Source organism: Coptis chinensis, chromosome 9 (genome assembly GCF_015680905.1).
Source record: "Coptis chinensis isolate HL-2020 chromosome 9, ASM1568090v1, whole genome shotgun sequence".
In the NCBI taxonomy this organism is placed as follows: domain Eukaryota; kingdom Viridiplantae; phylum Streptophyta; class Magnoliopsida; order Ranunculales; family Ranunculaceae; genus Coptis; species Coptis chinensis.
In genome coordinates, this window is record NC_141464.1 from 74,889,983 (window position 1) to 74,897,910 (window position 7,928).

Consider the following 7,928-nt stretch of genomic DNA (forward strand, 5'->3'; position numbering starts at 1 on the left):
TAACGCCTCCGGTTTGGGCGGGCAACCCGGCAAATAAACATCGACAGGAATTAGCTTATCGACTCCCCGAACAGTACTATAAGAATCGGTACTGAACATCCCTCCTGTAATAGTACAGGCTCCCATAGCAATGACATATTTTGGCTCAGGCATTTGCTCATATAATCTCACTAAAGAAGGAGCCATTTTCATCGTTCTTGTGCCCATTTGTTAAAATGAGATCCGCTTGCCTAGGACTCGACCTTGGTACCAGCCCATAACGATCAAAGTCGAATCGTGAGCCTATTAATGAAGCAAATTCAATGAAGCAACAACTGGTACCATAGAGAAGCGGCCATAAACTGGAGAGTCTTGACCAATTCGAAAGATCATTTGATGTAGTTGAAATAACTGAATTTTGGGTTGTTCGATCAAGTAATGGAAACTCAATGGAATTCATAATTCTCTCAATGTAATTTTTTTCTTCTTTTTTATTTTTATTATTATTGTCTGAATATTAAGGAGCTAAGACCATTCCAATGCTCCTTTTCGCCATGCATAAACTGAACCAACAATTGGGATAAGCACGAAAATTAAAGCTTCTATAAATACGGATACACCCAATACATCGAAACTCATCGCCCATGGATAAAGAAAAACCGTTTCAACATCAAAAACAACAAAAACTAGAGCAAACATATAATAACGGATTCGGAATTGTAACCAAGCATTGCCCATCGGTTCTATACCCGATTCATAACTAAAAAGTTTATCTGGCCCTTCGTTAACTGGGGCCAAAACTCTGGAAATTAGAAATGCCAAAATAGGAATAACACTTGATATTATTAGAAAAGCCCAAAAAATATCATATTAAGTGAAGCAGAAACATAGATGCACTCCTATGAATGTGGAAAATATACGGATTAGTCGATTCAAATTGTAATGTGAATTCATCCATAAGTATTTAGTCGAACTAAATATGTCTCGTTTCAATATTAAAATCGAATAAAAATCCCAATTTAAACTTTCTTCGATTTGATATTCTATTTCGATATGGTATAGACATATCATGCTCAGTATACAAAAAACTCTTTTCGTTCACCGCCTCGGGTTCTCGCATTAAAAAAGCAATAACACTAGTATTATATATATATGTATATATATTAAATTAAATACTATATTAATTATTAATTAATATTAGTACATTAATCAGTATGTATAATAATATATTATTATATATTTATATAATAATAATAAATTGATTGATATTTTTAAAAAATGAATATATAAAAAAAGTGCAGAATATTTTTATATTAATAGATTATATGGAAACAGAGTGCATTGACCGATTTATTTTTTTTATCTCTCCATGTACGAGACTTTAAAGATTGGATTGAATGCGTTGAATTGCGAGGAGCCCTTACATATAACAACGCATAGGCTCCTATCCCCATTAGGATCAATTCATTTTCTCTGAAACAATTAGTTGGGGTTGGTTGTTCTTACGTAAAAAAGTTGATAAGATAAGTAGGGGGATTTCCTAATTCGTCTAAGTTCAAATGGGCCTCCAATCTTCTTGGATAAAGCCAGCATTAGGAGAATTCAAATTTGGAATGGTGGGCAATTGGGTTTGAGTATATTAGTCGGGCTTATGTCATGATTTTTACTTCAAAATTTTACTTTTTTGTATACCAAAAAGTAGTATCACTAATTCTTTGATCATGGATAGGAAAACAGGAAAATGCGTATGAATGCGTGTGTATGTAATTCACCCACGAAGATAAATGAAAAGAGTGGGTTTGTCGAAATTTTTAAAATGCCGATTGGTTCCATTGAAATGTTTTTTTTAGTTTCATGTTCGAAGGATCCCCGAAAGCGAGAATGTAGGAATGATTCTATTTTGATTTCGATGGAGCAACCAACCGCCAGCTACAAACAACAAATAATAATAAGGAAATGGAAATAAAAATTATGTAAAAGTAAAAATTATTTTAATAAAATTAATATTAATGAAAAATTAGGGCTATCTGGACTCGAACCGTAGACCTTCTCGGTAAAACAGATCAAACTTCTTATTTTTTATCCAAATGATTCGAACTGTTTCAAAGACCCAACATGCATTTTTTTTTTTTTTTTGCATTGGGCTCCTTCATCAACTGATATAAATATCAGCGAAGTCCGCCATCTTTTTCTTGACAGAAAGATAACGAGATGTCTCCGCGTGCTCTGATTTCTTTATTTTTTTATTCAAGTAGCAATACCAAAGTGTTTCAAAAAAGAATTATCTTGGCGTAGGTCTGCCTCCGGCCTAGATCAACCTAAGTTAAATGGAGTCTCTATCGCTCTCTGCCCAAAGCATCAAATATGAAACTTCATACACCTTCAAGTTCATAGGGCCGAAAAGATTTTTTTTTTTTGAGGTCCTTATACTCATTATGCCCGGCATTGAATGGACTAGGTATTCACCTTATCAATTATAAAATCAATGGTGGGTTCTATTTGACGCCTAAAACTGAAGCCTCAATTGGACCAACCAACCATTTGTCGCTATTGTTCTCTTGTTCCCTCAAATCCATGGAGTAAGACATCAATTTTTACTAAGATAAATTCTGTTGATTGCATGATGGACTCCTCTGAAAAAATTGCATTGGCGCGTGTAAACGAGGTGCTCTACCTAACTGAGCTATAGCCCTTGTGTTTGTGATAAATATTTTAATATGTATATAATTTGTTGTCAAGGTGAATATTGCATGATCCGACCGCGATAGCTCTCTCGATCTGTTTCCTACCAAAGGCGGGTATTGCTTAGAAGTAAAATTCCATCTATAATCTATCGATGTGGCGTGATGGGTTCCTTTTTGTTTCTCTTTATGATGATAAATGACCTACTTAACTCGATTGGTTAGAGTATTGCTTTCATACGGTGAGTCATTGGTTCAAATCAATAGTAGGTAGAACTTATTAGATACCGCAGATCAATGGTATCTAATAAGTATTTCTACCCACCTTACTTTTTATTTATTTTTATCTTTTCCATACTCCACTACTTTCGTATTCTTAATTCTATTAAAATTTTTTTAGTTGCACCTAAATCTGATTACATTTGATTGGATCGGCCGAATCAAAATAGGGTGTGTATAAACAAAACTCTTTTTATTATTCGGACGCACCGCACCAACAAACAACTAGTTATGAAATTGCATTGATAGCCTCTACTCGTCCCTAGCTTCGTCGAGAGCTAAATTTGCCTCAATTGTTTGTCTCTTGCCTTGAAGACTACTCAAGTTAGCTTCAGCTATTTCAAGAGTTTTTGAGCTTCTTATGGATCAATGTCACTACCCTCTCTGCATCATTGACTAAAATGGTGATTTCATTATTACCTATTCTAGCTTAAACCGCCCATCGAGCTATTGTTAACCATTGGTCGTTAAGGCGTATTCTCAAAATGCCTATATCTACAGCCGTGGCAATAGGGCGATGATTTGATAATACACCAATTTGACCACTATTAGTCGATAAAATGATTTCTTTCACTTCTGAATCCCAAACAATTCGATTAGGAGTCAATATACACATAGATTTAAGGTCATTTCTTCAATTTGTTCTCCACATCTAAGTTCATAGCCTTCGCGGTAGCTTCATCGATATTACCTACCAAATAAAAGGCACGCTCCGGAAGACCGTCTAATTCTCCGAAAAGAATCGGTTGAAACCCCTAATTGTTTCGTTAGACCAACATATTTTCGGGAGAACCGGTAAAACTTCGCTTCGAAGAAGGGTTGTGATAAGAAACGCTCAATTTTTTCGTGCTCTTGCTTTCACGGTTAAACGATCCTCTTGGATAATTCGTCCAACCCAAGGATAGCTATAATGTCCCGAAGTTCTTTGTAACGTTGTGAAGTTTGCTTAACTCTTTGCGCAGTTTCATAATGTTCCTCACCAACGATCCGAGGTTGGAGCATAGTTGACGTTGAATCTAAAGGATCTACTGCTGGATAGATACCTTTGGCAGCCAGCCCTCTTGATAGTACGGTAGTAGCATCTAAATCGCGCAAATGTTGTGGCGAGGGGCGGGTCGGTCAAATCGTCTGCGGGTACATAAACTGCTTGAATCGAAGTTATGGATCCCTCTTTCATAGAAGTAATTCTTTCTTGCAAAGAACCCATTTCGTACTAAGAGTAGGTTGATAACCTACTGCCGGAAGGCATTCTTCCTAATAAAGCGGATACCGGATCCCGCTTGGGCCGAAAACGAAAAATATATTGTCGATAAATAGAAGCACGTCTTGTTCATTAACATCCCGTAAATATTCCGCCATGGTTAGGGCAGTCAAACCAACTCTCATCACGAGCTCCCGGCGTTCATTCATCGACCATAGACTAGAGCTACTTTTGATTCGAAATATTTTGTTCATTAATCACTCCGGATTCTTTCATTTCCATGTAAAGATCATTTCCTTCAGCGATCGTTAAGCCCACTCCGTAAATCACGGATACACCTCCATGAGCTTTGGCAATGTTGTTGATCAATTCCATGATGAGTACTGTTTTACCCACCCACCCCGAATAGCCCGATTTTTCCTCCACGGCGATAAGGATCTAAAAGATCCACTACTTTAATCCCGTTTCAAAAATAGATAATTTGGTATCTAAGCGTATAAAAAGGCGCGCAGATCTATGAATAGGAGATGTTGTGCGAGTATCTACAGGGACCCAAATTATCAACGGGTTCTCAAAGAACATTGAAAATTAGATCGAGAGTCGCTCCACCGACCGAACACTCGGAGGAGCTCCCGTGTCAATCACTTCCATTCCTCTCATCGGGCCATGTCGCACTCATAGCTACAGCCCTAACTTCGATTATTTCCTAATAATTGTTGTACCTCGCAAGTTACGTTAATTTGCTGACCAACAATATCTTGACCTTTAACTACCAAAGCATTGTAAATATTAGGCATCTTTCCGCGGAAAGGATACATCCATCGGACCAATTATTTGAGCGTCGCCCCGAGGTTTTTTTCTTCAAGTCACGGAAACCCGGGACCAGAAGTAGTAGGATTTATTTTCATAATAATAATAAAGTATTATATGTCGAAATTTTTTTGCAAACAGAATAAAATAAAAAAATGTCCGATAGCAAGTGGGTCGGTTAATTCAATAAGAAATGGAAGTGAGTACTCGATTTTGTTGGTACCATCCAACTGAATCCAATTCAATTGTTTACTCATTCAATGAGTGCATTTTCAAAAATAAAGTAGATGGATAAAACAACGTAAATCAATAGTTACCATTAGTAGGTCGATTAAGTAGGCCAAATTAGTAGGTTTGTGTATCATTACTACATTATTTTTTGCATTTTATTATTTTATTCGCATTTTACCTACTAATATATGAAGCAAAAGTATAAATGGCGGTCATAAGAAAACGTCAAGAAAGAGATAAATAGTGGATGATTTGCATTAATTCATTTATATGCCTATTCAAATAACTAAAACAAAAACAAGTAATTCCCATTGCTTCAACTGGTGACTGATTATTTATTTATTTTAGCATTTTCAACTAACGCACGTGTAGGCTCTCCCCAAAAACATATGCAACCAGTGTTTGCGGTAAATTGCTTGCAGCCTTGCACCATCTAAAGTAGGGCTGGAAATGGTACGGGTTTCAACCGAATCCGACCATATCCAATCTATTTTACCATATATGGTTTCTATGTTTGTGACTAGAATCCAACTTGAACCCGAACCATTTTAACAAGATTCATATTTTGATGCCTAAAAATTAATTTATATTGTACATTTATATATGAAAATCATTAAAATAATGTATTTTTTGGTGTTTTTTAATGGATATGGATATCCGAAATTGGACTCAAATCCGGATGAATCCTAATATGGTAAAGAGTTATGAGCAAGAATTCGACCCGAACCCGCTCCATTTCCAGCCCTAATCTAGAGGCTAGAGATGCTCTTATAGCACTATTAGCATGTGATTTGGGCCTAATTGGTGAAAAAAAGCCCAAAATGCCTTATTAACAAAATGTTAATGGAGACTTTCTCTCAAAAATCAAAACACCATTTTCATCTTCTTCAATCCTCAAAACACAAGAGTAACTCTCAAGGACAAAACGGATGCAAAAATCACTCTCAAACCCAAGCTTTTTAAATAATCAGCCACAAAGATCGGGTTAGGGTAAGTTCAATTTTACCCCTGCTGTCACACCCCAAATTTTCAGACAATATTTAAAACAATGATATTCAATCATTTGGAAACCCGAGGTGAAACAAAACCCAATACCCTGTTATCAAACACGATATATATAAAAAAAAAAAAATTGAAATCAAAATAAAACTAAAAGGAACAACTTTTCATCACATTAATAAACTACAAAGAAACTAACCAACTTTATTACATCTGTCTCAAAACAAAACTGTACACTTCGGAAAAACTTAAACCAGAAGACTCCAAGAGTAACTCCAAATCACGTGTCCTCATCCACTGCACTCCACCATCAATGTTTCCAAGAACACACCCACGTTGCAAAACAAAACAAATATGGGTCAGCAAATTGAATTTGCTGGTATGAGTAAGACTAAATATAAAATAACAATACGTTCATATCTTTCGAATAAAGAAATATACAATTCAATCATTTTAACTTGGAAGACAAGTTAGTTCCGTATTCTCAAAATGGCTTGCAGTTTCTTTGCAAGTAAAATTTTAACCCCAATATACATTTCCAAGAAATCTCACATAACAATATTCATCATGTTCACTTTCCAAAATAACTCACAATATAATTTCTACTTACATTCAATTTATTACATACACATATGATAACTTAATTAAATATGAGTTTGATATACTTTACCTTTAAGTCATCACATCGTCTTAGGGTACGACAATGTCTCTGCATAAAAAGTTAATAAGTCCTACCCTCCTGCAAAACAAAGTTAGATTTCTCAAACATAATCATTTATAGTATACATTTATTTCATTCTCACTACAACCATCATGGGTATATATAATCTGGCATAATATATAGCCAATATTAACTAACATTCATATCACACCACCATATCCATCATATCACATTAACCATATTCACATTCATTCGTAAGAAATTATATGCATCATATCATAATATATCACCAATCATATCCAACAACTCGCTTATACTTAAAGCCAATATTTTTCTTAAAAGCCACTTGTCTACTGATGAGAACGAGGAACTATGTAACACCCCAAATTTCGACAGAATTCGGAAAAACATTATTTGTTCCCGACTCTTCGATCTCCGAGGTGTGACGCACTCTCAACTCCCAAAAACCCATAAACAGTTTAAATATGTGGATAATAAAAACCAATAAAATTTTTAACTTAAACAAAAGTCTTCTTCATGACAAAGATTCACAAATAAGATTAGGTTACAACTCTCCTTTCAATAACTCTTTAATAAAATTTACAAATGAAAAATACAAAAACATTGTCTAGACTGAAATTCTATATCACCTCAAGGGAAAACAAAACAAACCACGAGATACAACGCTAACACAAACCACAAGCAAAGAACCACTCTTCTTCAACACTAAACTGTCAAAACTTATCAACTATGTTCATTGAATGAACACACCGATAAACAAACATGCAAATCGGGTTGACATTATAAAAATCTTTGGTGTGAGTAGCTCTAAAAACAACATATACTTAAACAAATATATACATAATCCATAATGGCAGCTTAGTTCCTCCACCGAAGCCTTAACTTTCAACGACTAATATAACATACTCAAGTACAATAATTAAAGGCGGTAGTTCCTCTACGAGTAACTTCTTAACTTCCCACTAACCACAACCTGACAAACTATCGCGCATAATAAATAAGGCATGTAGTTCCTCCATCGAGGTTTTTTTAGGTTCAACTAAACAAATAAACAACATATTACCAT